The sequence below is a fragment of the Scyliorhinus torazame genome, chromosome 1 (assembly GCF_047496885.1).
Source record: "Scyliorhinus torazame isolate Kashiwa2021f chromosome 1, sScyTor2.1, whole genome shotgun sequence".
Lineage (NCBI taxonomy): Eukaryota > Metazoa > Chordata > Chondrichthyes > Carcharhiniformes > Scyliorhinidae > Scyliorhinus > Scyliorhinus torazame.
In genome coordinates, this window is record NC_092707.1 from 76,082,840 (window position 1) to 76,096,520 (window position 13,681).

The 13,681-nt window shown below is 46.5% G+C and overlaps 1 protein-coding gene and 1 long non-coding RNA gene across 6 annotated transcripts in view; one reads left to right on the plus strand and one right to left on the minus strand.

The window, feature by feature from the left end:
• The window catches only part of fbxw8 (F-box and WD repeat domain containing 8), a 301,601-nt gene that overhangs the window by 163,165 nt on the left and 124,755 nt on the right, over positions 1–13,681 (plus strand). The gene's annotated exons all lie outside the window — the stretch shown is intronic.
• The window catches only part of LOC140408884 (uncharacterized), a 315,648-nt gene that overhangs the window by 149,315 nt on the left and 152,652 nt on the right, over positions 1–13,681 (minus strand). The window contains exon 3 of one of the 2 annotated variants that reach the window (XR_011940232.1): positions 3,397–3,542. The exons of the other annotated variant lie outside the window; for it this stretch is intronic. This is a non-coding gene — a long non-coding RNA (uncharacterized lncRNA). The remainder of the gene's footprint in view (positions 1–3,396; positions 3,543–13,681) is intronic. 2 annotated transcript variants of the gene reach the window in all.

The window sequence follows — 13,681 nt, forward strand, 5'->3', positions numbered from 1 at the left end:
TCTCCACAGAGGCGCCAGACCTGAAGTGTATTTCAAGCAATTTCTTTTTATCTTTTTTACCATGTGCATGATGGGCTCTCCCCATATATATATGAAGGATAACCAGTAGTGCTATAACTTGCTAACATATTCATTTCATTCATAAATTTATAACATTACAACTTGCAGATATACCTGGGCTTTCTCAAAATTGACTTCCTTAATATGCACTAAAAGTGCTGGGGAAGCCTTAATTGTAATTTTACTTATTGTGTGTATTCTGCATTATAGTTTTGAAAGTGTCACTCTTTGCCTCAACTAAGATACCTCGAAAGCATATACCATGCTCGGGTATCCCAGGCGAAAATATAATCCTGTAATGAAATTTTAATGTTGTTATATTTTGTATCTTATTTATTGCATAAACAATACTGAATAGTTGGCAGCTGAATGTTGAATTTATCACGTTCATAGACCTAATGAACTCACTAATGGGATAAATTATGTATTCAGTAGTTTGCTGTTGCACATCCCATATGGATATCATTATGGAAACGGGTATTGATTAGAAGACAGCAATTTAAGTAAAATAGATATTGTCAAAAGCTACAAAAATGCACTTTGAGCAGTTAGGTAGCTGCTATCTGAATCTCTATGATGGCAATTCGGTTTTGGGATTGGTGCCTGGTATTTATAATTGTGCTTGATAAATCTCCGATCTCAATTTTATGTTCTGTGTAAGGTAATTATCTTAGTCACTTTCTGTTACTACTGTCAAGCTGCCACTTGATATATGTTGGCATCCACACAATGAGATTAACAAATATGACATTATTGTAGGTTTAAAATGAAATTGCTTCCAGCTGAGTGCAGGTATCTAATATTCATTGTAAAACTTTCTGAGCAGAATGTTACCTATGGGTTGTCTAAAAATTCAATATGTTCCACTAATTACCCTCTCTTTTATTGATATTGATTTCTGTTTATAGCCTTTTAATTATTTTTTAATATCTTGATTATTTTCAACAGATTCTTCCAACCAGTAACTCTTTATCTTTCAATCCCAGAAGTATACTCTAGCAACTATGATTTACCTAGTATTATATAAATTTATTAGGTGCAGTAATACATTTTATTAATTCTATTTTTCAGTATATCACTGAAGGTGCTGAGCTGACTGTTCCCTTTAAATGGGTAATGCCAAACAAAGTCCCTTTAAATCAGCAAGCTAACTGCATTGTGGCTGGGGAGGTGTCCATCCTATTGGCATAAACCAATGTTGTTATTACCCATAGGCTAATACCACTTTCTGTTTCATGTTATACATGCTCTGTCCAAAGGCTGATCTTGACTGATTGTCTGCTGATGCTTCATCCTCAGTTCTTTCTTTTTTAAAAAAAAATATATTTATTAAAGTTTTTTAACAAAACAATTTTTTCCCCTTACAAACAATAAACCCCCCCCCCCCCCACCCCCGGTAACAAAATAACACAAAATCACCCTGAGCAAGATATATACATGGTAAGATGAAATATTTACATAGCTTTATACACTGGCTCTCGCCCATTCGTGCCAGTTTCCCCCACCCTCCATGCTATCCCCCGCTCATCCGTCCCCTCAAACAATTCCTCGTTTCCCCCCCCCCCCCCCCCACAGGGTTGCTGCTGCTGCTGACCGACCTTCCTCCAACACTCCGCGAGGTAGTCTAGGAACGGTTGCCACCGCCTGTAGAACCCCTGCGCTGACCCCCTTAAGGCAAACTTAATCCTCTCCAACTTTATGAACCCAGCCATGTCGTTTGTCCAGGCCTCCACGCTAGGGGGCTTCGCCTCCTTCCACATTAGCAAGATCCTTCGCCGGGCTACCAGGGACGCAAAGGCCAGAATGCCGGCCTCTTTCGCCTCCTGCACTCCCGGCTCATCCACTGCTCCAAATATTGCTAGCCCCCAGCTTGGCTTGACCCGGACTTTCACCACCTGAGATATTGCTCCCGCCGCTCCTCTCCAGAACCCCTCCAGTGCCGGACATGTCCAGAACATGTGGACATGGTTCGCCGGGCTCCTTGAACATCTTCCGCATCTGTCCTCCACCCCAAAGAACCTACTCAACCTCGCCCCCGTCAGGTGCGCTCTGTGAACCACCTTAAATTGTATCAGGCTAAGCCTGGCACATGAGGAGGAGGAATTAACCCTACCCAGGGCGTCAGCTCACAAACCTTCCTCAATCTCCTCCCCCAGCTCCTCCTCCCATTTACCCTTCAACTCTTCTGCTAGCGCTTCCCCCTCTTCTTTCAACTCTTGGTGTATTACCAAAACCTTTCCCTCCCCGACCCATACACCCGAGATCACCCTGTCTTGAATTTCTTGTGTCGGGAGCAGCGGGAATTCCCTGACCTGTCGCCTCACAAAAGCCCTCACCTGCATATATCTGAATGCATTTCCCGGGGGTAGCTCAAACTTCTCCTCCAGTGCCCCTAGGCTCGCAAATGTCCCGTCGATGAACAGGTCCCCCATTCTTCTAATCCCCGCCCGATGCCAGCCCTGGAACCCCCCCGTCCATCTTCCCCAGGACAAACCGGTGGTTACCCCTGATCGGGGACCACACCGAGGCTCCCACTGCACCCCTGTGCCGTCTCCACTGGCCCCAGATCCTTAACGTTGCCGCCACCACCGGGCTCGTGGTGTACTTTGATGGCGAGAGCGGCAGCGGTGCTGTCACCAGCGCCCCCAAGCTCGTTCCTTTGCAGGACGCCATCTCCATCCTCTTCCATGCCGCCCCCTCTCCCTCCATAACCCACTTACGGATCATCGCCACGTTTGCTGCCCAGTAGTAGCTCCCTAGGTTTGGCAGCGCCAGCCCTCCTCGGTCCCTACTGCGTTCCAGGAACCCTCTCCTTACCCTCGGGGTCTTGTTCGCCCACACAAACCCCATAATACTCCTACCTACTCTCTTGAAAAAGCCCTTGGTAATCTCAGTTCTTTCTTGACAGTTTTTGCCAATGATAGTTTGCCTTGCCTGCCACTCTCAGGGGCAGGATCAGGAGGTAGGTCCCAAGTTACCTCAGCTGGAATCGGAATAGAACTTGCATTGTTGGTGATATTCTGAACCACGTACCAACCACCTAGCTAACTGAGCTAACCACCCACCCTGCTTTCTCTCTAACACCCACATAAAGGGAATCTACAAGACACATTAGGACCAATTCAGGAAAATTTCAGCTTTTTTAATTTAGTGGAAGATTTTCAAAAAAAAAATGTAAGATTTCAGACCATTTTTAATGATTGTAATCTGGTTGATTGTAGTGAAATAATCTACAACAGTGTTTTCCAAACTTTTCTCCCGAAACCCACTTTTTCAACCAGCCGACCTTCGGGCACACGCCAGCCGACCTTTGCAACACTCGCTACATTTGCTTACCTTTAATGCGAAAGGGGAGCCTGCTTGGTCCTCACAATCTCAGTCCAATCAGGTTCACAGGAGGAGAGGGGAATGGGCATTTCAGGTGCAGACTTCAGCCAGTTACTTTGTGCCGTCTTCATCTTTGTGAGAACGGAAAATCCAAACTCACAAATGTAGGTCAGCGTGAAGGGCAATAGAAACAAAATGCTTGTTTTACTCAGCATTGAATACTCCTTGGAGATGCTCTCCAGAATGCTGAATTTCTTGTGTCGGGAGCAGTGGGAATTCCCTGACCTGACCTGTTGCCTCACAAAATCCTCATGGGCTTTTGAGTGTTTTTAATGTGCCATCAGAGGTCAGATACAGCAGCATAGCGTTTTCATTTAGAGTCGGCTGTAAGTTAATAACTGACTTTAGGGTTTTAACTTCAAACGGAATTTTTCACCCACCACTCCTCTTTCAAAGTCTGAAACTTCTCTCATTTGCCAGTACTTCCCTGCATATAACACACATGTGCTTCACTTCCTTATTTGCCTTGGCACAATTGACAAACGATACCTCAAAAAAACATCTTTATACAGCTTTGACCTGAGTTAAGTTTCTTCTTTGTAGGCTGTTTACCAGAGGCCCTGGAGCTTTGTACAGAGCTAACACTAGCATTGCTTTGTCTGGCCCTGGACTCTCCTGAACAGCTCACTCTAGCAGATTTAGTTGTGAGATCCTGGTCAGTAGGTACACTACCTATTTGTGTCTCTGGCTGTCTCTTACTTGTAAGACAATGATTCGCCTTTATGGAGAGAAGGTGAGCCGCATGCTGGCGCACCAGATGCGGAAGCAGGCTACATCCAAGGAAATATTGAAGATACGGACTGGGGCTGGGGATGTGGTGTCGGAGCCAGGGAAGATAAATGAGGCATTTAGAGAGTATTACCAGGGACTTTATTAGCCGGATCCGAGGGCGAAAGGGGGACATGGGGCGGTTTCTGGATGAGCTGGAATTCCCCCAGGTGGAGGAAGCAAAGAAGCAGGCATTGGAGAGCCCCTGGGGCTGAGGGAGGTGCTGGATAGTATCAGGGGTATAAAGTCGGGGAAGGCCCCTGGGCCGGATGGGTATCCGGCGGAATTTTATAAGGAATTTGCGGCGGACCTGGCACCACATCTGTTGGGGGCATTTAATGAAGCACTGGAGAAGGTGGAGTTTCTGGACACGATGATGCAGCAGTAACCACACTAATCCCCCAAAAAGGGAAGGATCCAGTGGAATGTGGATCGTATAGACCCATATTACTATTGAACACGGATGTGAAAGTATTGGCTAAGTTGTTGACAGGGAGGATGGAGGACTGTGTCCCGGGGATGGTTGCAGAAGATCAAACAGGCTTCGTGAAGGGCAGGCAGCTCTCAAGTAATATAAGACGGTTGTTGAATGTGGTGATGAATCCGATGGTACCGAAGGTGGTGGTGTCAATGGATGCGGAGAAGGCATTTGATTGGGTGGAGTGGCGGTACTTGTTCAAAGTTTTGGGAAGGTTTGGGTTTGGGCCAAGATTTGTGGCATGGGTGCGGTTGCTGTATGTGGCACCAAGGGCGAGGGTGAGGACAAATGATATGAGCTCCCGAAGCTTTGACTTACACAGGGGTATGAGGCAGGGGTGCCCGCTCTCGCCGCTGCTGTTTGCGCTGGCCGCAGAGCCATTGGCGATGGCTCTCAGGGGGTTGGCAGAGTGGTGGGGGATAATGAGGGGACAGAGGGAACATCGAGTATCGCTCTATGTCGATGACCTCTTGCTGTATGTTTAGGATCCATTGGAGAGTATGGGAAGGATTATGGTCTTGTTGGGGAGATTTGGGGTACAAACTGAATGTAGGGAAAAGCAAGGTATTCCCAGTGAATGAGCTGGCACAGCGGGCTAATTTAGGGGGGATGATATTTACAGTAGCGAGGGATAGGTTTAGGTATTTGGGGATCCAGGTAGCGAGGGAATGGACAGGGGAACTTAACGAAGCTGGTGGAGGAGGGCAGGGAGGATCTCAGGAGGTGGGATACACTGTACTTAACGTTGGCGGGGAGGGTCCAAGTGGTGAAAATGAATATTCTGCTGAGGTTCTTGCTTATCTTTCAAGCTCTCCCGATCTTTATTCCAAAGTCCTTTTCTCGTAAAGTGGACACGATCATCTCGGACTTCGTGTGGGCGGGGAAGGTGCCGAGGGTGGGAGGACCCTGCTACAGAGGGAGAGGCAGCAGGGGATTAGACTTTGCCGATCTTGCTTCGTTAAATTGGGCGCCGAATGTGGACAAGATGCGGCGGTGGTGGGAAGGAGAAAGGGTAGAGTGGATTCGGATGGAGGAGGAATCTTGTAAGGGATCTAGTTTGAGGGCTATGGTGACAGCAGCATTGCCAATGGCTCCGAGTAGATATTCAGGGAGCCCAGTAGTGCAGTCCACGGTGAAGATATGGAATCAGCTGAGGAGGCATTCCAGGGTGGAAGGGATGTTGGTGCTAACGCCGCTGTGCGAGAATCATGGATTTGAGCCGGGGAGGATGGATAGTGCATATAGGTGGTGGAGGGAAGTGGGGCTGGTCAAGGTGAGGGATTTCTATTTGGAGGAAGGGTTCGCCAGTCTGGAGGATCTAAGGTAGAGGGTAGAGTTGCTGAAGGGTAGTGAGTTCAGGTATCTGCAGGTTAGGGACTTTGCACAAAAGGTCTGGAGGTGGTTCCCTAGGTTGCCGGGATACACCCTGCTGGAGCGACTGCTGCCTCCGGATGTGGATGGGGAGGGAATAATTTGGGATATATATAAGTGGCTGGGGAACAGGAGGTGAGCGGGTGGTGAAGATCAAGGCGAAATGGGAAGTAGAGTTGGGAATGGAGATCAATTGGAGAGTATGGAGAGAGCCACTGCGAAGGGCAAACGGGACATCCTGCTGTGCCAAGGATGAGCCTGATACAGTTTAAGGTGGTGCACAGGGTGCATATGACTCGGGCAAGAATGAGTGGATTCTTTCAGGGGGTAGCAGATGAGTGTGAGAGGTGTGGGGGTTGCGAAAAATTGGGAAGATTCTGGACGGGAGTTTACGCGGTCCTAGCCAGGATAATGGAGGAGTGGTGGATCCGGACCCTTTGGTGGATATATTTGGGGTTTCAGAGAAGCCGGAGCTCATTGGGAGAAGGAAGGCCGATGTCGTGGCCTTCGCCTCTGATTGCACGGTGGTGAATTTCACTGGAGAGGCGGTTGGCATCTCCACCGGGGGTAGCGGCATGGTTGGGTGACCTATATGACTTCCTGAGGTTAGAGAAGATAAAGTATGAGTTGAGGGGCTCAGCAGGGGAGTTTGAGAAAAGGTGGGGGATGTTTGTGACCATGTTTGAGGAGCTATTCGTCACAGGGGGGTGGGTGATGGGGGAGGGTGAAAAAGGGAAAAATCTGTACAGACTGTATAGTTGATTGTTGGGAAATATGTTTCCCGGGGTGTTTATTTGCTGTAACCTGCTTTGATACATGTTTGTTATAAAATACGTTTTAAAAAAAAAAAGAGAAAATGATTCGCCTTCACAGCCTTGCTTACCAGCAGCTAGAAAATGGAAGAAGCTCTCCCCTGTAATTTGGCGCCAAAAGCACGTACATCCAGGACGCTTGGTGTCAAGTGTATGTGCAGAGCAGGTGATCTGCTCACTGCTGCCACTTCTGGCTGGAAGACTGCACTCAACCACATTTCCATCTTTCTTAAAAGGCGGCAGTGGCTGCGAATCCCAATAAAAGTACTGGTAGCAGCCGTTGGGCACTTCTCCCTCAATCGGAGACGCCACCACCGATTGCTCCGCGATCCTCTTCATACCTGCCTATGGCCCACATGCATATCGTGACTTTGAGAAACCCTGCCCTACCCATTTGATCTCTAGATGAATACAATGTGCATACATAGAACGGGATTTTGGATGTGCATTGTCCAATTCACTTATTGTGAGCAATGAGCTGAATGGCCTCTTTCTGTACTGTGTGATTCTACTCTGTAATTAACAGAAAGGTTGAACACTTGGCAAGTGACTCGATAAAATTTCATGAGTGGTGGCAAGTAATTCTCTATTTTGCTTATGTTTGTCACCTGTCAGAATTTTAATTACACTGACTGGTAAATTTAATAAACATAGGACACAATAAGAAGATATTGTCAGGGTGGGTATGACTTTCATTATAAGCAGTAGTATGTGATTAAACTGCACATTTTTGATTTAGAAATAAGCTGTCACAACTGGCAAGAGATGCGTGTCAAGCAAGGTCGTATTAGATAAATTGTCATTTATTTTGTGTCTTCGTTGACACCTGGCTTTGACAGGTGTGATAATTTTATTCCAAAACATATCAAAGCCGTTTAATCTTACACGACTTCAAAGAGTTTTTATTTAATGAAAACTATCTGTAGGGCACAGAATCTTTCATAGGTTGTTAATAGGCTTTGCATATAAGCAAGTGCAATAACATTTTATCCAAGGTGAAAAGTGCCATTAGTGGGGTATGGGACACACTTCTACTTTGGCCATTTATTAGAATCTAACACTTCTGTGTCACTTAAACTGAGCCTCCATCGACCCTGCTGAAACAATGTCTGTCCTACATCAGCAGTGCATCATTGCTTGAGGGCATGTTCCAGAAATTGCGCTGTGGGCTCATGTGTTTGAGAGATTGGATTGAAGGTATGTAATCATTTTGATTTACCCTTTAGAGGTAGGTTACTTCAATTCTACCAGTGGTAAGCTGGATTCAAACCCAGGTACTAAATATGAGGGTGGTGAAAAGACCGGCGTACAAAGGTTCCAGTATACATTTTTGCCTTTAGAAAAGTGTCTGTAAACGTTAGCAGAATTATACACACAAATTTCTACTTGGCAAAATGCAGCATTTTTACATACGTTTCCTCACATTCATGGACAAAAAGGTACTGAAGTTTTCTTTTTCAGGTAAATTGAAGACTGCTGTTTTCTGCTCTCGCTCTTAACTGGAAAATGTAATTGACCTTGCTTCCAATTTTCACTTTTCTCTTGCCTTCACACAGTCTATCCCTGACTTTACTCTTCTCTCCTTGAGTTCTCTGTTTTCATTTTCGGAAATAGGCCACCAACCAATATTCATTCTAAGTCCACAAACTCATGCAGCTAGGTTAACTACAGTGCCTCAAGCCTTGCTTTCATTCTCCCAGTTTCCTAATCCCCATTACATTTGTTAGGATGATGGAACTTTCTTCCCACCACTTCCAATATGTCTTCTTTTTCCACTACTAAAGATTTCTGCACCCTGCCCCACTATGATAGGGCACTGAACTATGTATGTTCCATTTAGTGCACTTCTGCGCTCACATCAACCCCTCTCTTCCAGGATTTCCCTTGCCCTCACCCTCCACTTCATTAGTCTCCATATTCAATGGATCACTTCCAGCGTGATGCCACCTCCAAACACATCTACTCATTTCAACATTCTAAAGGGACTATTCTCCCACAATAGAGGCTGCTTTAGCACAGTGGGCTAAACAGCTGGCTTGTAATGCAGAACAAGGCCAGCAGCGCTGGTTCAATTCCCGTACCGGCCTCCCCGAACAGGCGCCGGAATGTGGCGACTAGGGACTTTTCACAGTAACTTCAATGAAACCTACTTCTGACAATAAGCTATTATTATTATTATTATTATTATACACTCAGGGGTACATGATATAATTAACCAACTGTTGCACAGTTTCAATGGACTGTTGTTATGTCATTATGGATGTGTGGTTGAGTTTACAAAGCTACAGAAGCGCATATCTCCGAATTCACAGTTTGTTTGAGAGTGTAAAGAGACTATTAAACAATTAGCTGTCCTTGGAAACTGCACGGTGGTGCAGTGGTTAGCACTGCTGCCTCACAGTGCTGAGGTCCTGGCTTTGATCCCAGCCGCAGGTCACTGTCCGTGTGGAGTTTGCACATTCTCCCCGTGTCTGAGTGGGCCTCACCCCCACAACCCAAGATGTGCAGGGTAGGTGGATTGACCACCTAAGTTGCCCCTTAATTGGAATTTTTTTTTCCAAAAACAATTAGCTAACTTTGATATGGCCCACTTCAGATTTGAATGGGTTTCATGAATCTGAGTTTATTTTTGACTATCAAACGTGTCCGAGTGCAAGCTGTATTTGATTGTTCAAAGTTGATTTTTTTCATCTCTGCATGGCTGCACAGGTCTGCCCACGGTAGATCCTGGGTAAGTGGTGATAGAAGGTGCAAGGGGCTGCATAGGAGCACGAGTTGGCATGACGGTGACATGGGAGCATGACAGGGCATGGTGGGTGAGTGAGGCGGAGCGAGGGTAAGAACCTGAGGGCCTAACAGCACGGTAGCACAGTGGTTCACACAGTTTCACAATTCCAGGGTCCCCAGGTTCGATTCCCGGCTTGGACCACTGTCTGTGTGGAGTCTGCATGCTTTCCCCAGGTCTGCGTGGGTTTCCTCCGGGAGCTCCGGTTTCCTCCCATAGTCCAAAGATGTGAAGGTTAGGTGGATTGACCATGATAAATTGCCCTTTGTGTCCAAAAAGGTTTGGTGGGTTACGGGGATAGGGTGGCAGCGTGGGCTTGAGTAGGGTGCTCTTTCCGAGGGCCGGTGCAGACTTGATGAGCCGAATGGCCTCCTTCTGCACTGTAAATTCTATGATTCTAGAACAACACAGAGAACTGAGCCAGGCCTTCAAACCAACAGACCTCAACATTTGTCTGCCCCTCTTGGCAGCCTCGAACCCACTTCTGGAGTCAGGGCGTCTGACTATCCAGCCACTGCCCTGGTCTCCCTGCCTTGAGCTATTGGTCTTGGTCGTGCAAATCCAGCCCATTAACTTGGTTTCTCTCCCCACGAATGCTATCTGATCTGCTGAGTATTTCCCGCATTTTCTGTTTTTATTTCTGACTTTTTCTTTGTTTCTGTATCATTGATAAGCTTGAGAAGTGTGCCTGACATTTGCTGCCAGTGATACTGACAGTGGCTCATGAACTCAAGTAGTTAAATAAAGGCTGCGGCTGTGACTGCTGCCACTGCAACTGCAGGGTCACAAGTACTGAATCTGCAGCTGCAGTATATGTGCCGTCACTGCTAGCCACCAGTAGCTGCCTGCATCAAAGAATAGGAGCATCCATAGTATTGAGCAATGTAGATACATAAACAAGTGAAGCATCAATAAAATGTGTTTTTCACCATGATTGAGGATTGCAGTTTTCACTGGGTAGGAGTGGGGTGGCGAGCAAAGTGTGAGAGGAGTTGCAAGGGGGAGCAAAGTGATGAATGGAGCAGCGAGCAAGACGAGTAAGTGTGGGGGGAGCATTTACCAGGCGCACAACAATGATGTTAGAGGCACTGTGCATGCAGCTGGGCCAGAGTGGGTTTCCACTTCCTGTTCCAGGGGACAATGATGATGTCCAGATTCCTCTTCCAATCTTGCAGCAGACTTAAATACATGTGCTGAACATTCTTTACCTATGATCAACACATCAAAACCAAAACTTAGCTCATATTGTGTTTGACCCTGAGCTGATCCCTCTCCCAACATTGTCGATGCACCCAAGATCGCTGCCTTCCACTTTACTTCCAAATTATTTATCACCTGAACGATTACTTCACTAGTCACCTGCTGGAATATTTCTTTCATGCATCACTCATTCAGGATATATTTTCTGACAAGCCTTCACGCTATGTAAACTCAATCGATTCCAGAACTCTGAGGCTCGGATCCCTCCCCTTTGAACACTAGTACCCTGACCATTCCCCAGCTTCCCAGTCTCCTTAAAACTGAACAAATTAGTTTTGAACCTCCTCCTCCTCTTCAGATTTCCAAGTGTCATTGACCTAAAGACATTGGCCAGGTCGGCTCCTTCGAGATTGGGGCACCATTTTTAAAGGATACTCCAATCTCAAGACAGCCCTACAGCTCCCACTCATTGGCAAAGACCCCCTCCCGCAACGCACAGTTATCAGGCAACCCACTCATATGTGACTGACGCCTGTATGACTGTAGGAATGTTTATATATTGGGCGTTATTCAATGGACTTAAAATTAAGTTTGCTTTCGGGTGAGTTTGGCAGGGTGATTCTCGCTAGCTGCAGCACTGAGAGTCACCCTGCTATTCAACGCCACTTTGATGTTTTTTTTGGCCTTGGGGAGTTTCTGCCGCCGAGGCCGCAAGAGATTTCCTGCTGGCGAGCTGATATCGCCAACAGGAACAGCTGTTTGCAGATCGGGGTGCTATTTTGATCAGCAACCCAGATCTTTTCCCCCACCACCCCCCCCCACCCTTTCAGGCCTCTTCTTCCGCCCCACCCCCCTACTACCACCACTTTCTAGAAACCTCTTCCAACTTGGCACCCTGGCAGTGTCACCTAGGTACTCTTAGTCCCAGAGTGGCACTGCCAGGGTGCTGGGCTGGCAGTGCCAGGATTGCCAAGGTGCCACCTTGCACTGTCCTTGACCACCCACCCCGAGATTCTGTTCCATCTGGTCCATGTTTGTGTGGACCAGTACTAAAAGGTGCCCTAGAAATGTCTCAGGCCCAGACGTTAATTCCCGAGCGCCAGGTGAATCTGGCATCCGGGTATTTAAATTAGCGATTAGGCGAATTTAAATATGCAGATCTGGATCTCGCCCAGCGCTGGGCAGAACATGTTGGGTGACTCTTGATCAGCCCGGCGCCTAGCGCGCTGGCCGATTTTGGCTCACTCCAGGCGCAACGGGGTCGCTGAATCTCGCCTGTTATATTTTACATTTATGACAATAATGTTATTAAAAACCTGGGTTAAGGTTGCAGCAATGTTATTAAAGAAACCTAGATTAAGGTATCCAAACTGTGTCTACTGTAATTAAGAAGTCTTATAAGTTGAGGTTGATTGATTCTTACTATTTACTTGTTTACATATCGAGGACTAGTGTTATGATTGCTGGAGATTCCCTGGAGAGTTGATAATTTATGAGGGATGCATTTAGTTCTCGCTTAGCAGGTCATATGATATCTTAATGGGTTACATATGATGTAATAAATGGGTGGAGCCAGGTCTGTCTGTAGTTTTGCAGTTTGCTGTACGATTTGAGCCTGACAAGACAGAAGGATTTTAAGCTGAACAGCAGTTTTGCCAAATGCTGCTAGGTTGAGCAAAAGTGTACTGGTTTTGCTCTTGAAGGGGTCTCTCTCTCTCCAAAGGTCTCTACACAACTAAACAAGTAATCTGTTTGTTAACTTTATTCATAAATGACATTTGAACTGTATTGGGTTGCTTAGTACATAGAACATAGAAAATACAGCACAGAACAGGCCCTTCGGCCCACGATGTTGTGTCGAACCTTTGTCCTAGATTAATCATAGATTATCATTGAATTTACAGTGCAGAAGGAGGCCATTCGGCCCTTTGAGTCTGCACCGGCTCGTGGAAAGAGCACCCTACCCAAACTCAACACCTCCACCCAACACCAAGGGCAATTTTGGACATTAAGGGCAATTTATCATTGGCCAATTCACCTAACCTGCACATCTTTGGACTGTGGGAGCAAACCGGAGTACCCGGAGGAAACCCAAGCAGACACTGGGAGGACGTGCAGACTCCGCACAGACAGTGACCCAAGCCGGAATCGAACCTGGGACCCTGGAGCTGTGAAGCAATTGTGCTATCCACAATGCTACCGTGCTGCACTTAAGAACAAATAAATCTACACTATATCATTTTACCGTAATCCATGTACCTATCCAATAGCTGCTTGAAGGTCCCTAATGTTTCCGACTCAACTACTTCCACAGGCAGTGCATTCCATGCCCCCACTACTCTCTGGGTAAAGAACCTACCTCTGATATCCCTCCTATATCTTCCACCTTTCACCTTAAATTTATGTCCCCTTGTAATGGTTTGTTCCACGCGGGGAAAAAGTCTCCGACTGTCTACTCTATCTATTCCCCTGATCATCTTATAAACCTCTATCAAGTCGCCCCTCATCCTTCTCTGTTCTAATGAGAAAAGGCCTCGCACCCTCAACCTTTCCTCGTAAGACCTACTCTCCATTCCAGGCAACATCCTGGTAAATCTTCTTTGCACCTTTTCCAAAGCTTCCACATCCTTCCTAAAATGAGGTGACCAGAACTGTACACAGTACTCCAAATGTGGCCTTACCAAAGTTTTGTATAGCTGCATCATCACCTCACGGCTCTTAAATTCAATCCCTCTGTTAATGAACGCGAGCACACCATAGGCCTTCTTCACAGCTCTATCCACTTGAGTGGCAACTTTCAAAGATGTATGAACATAGACC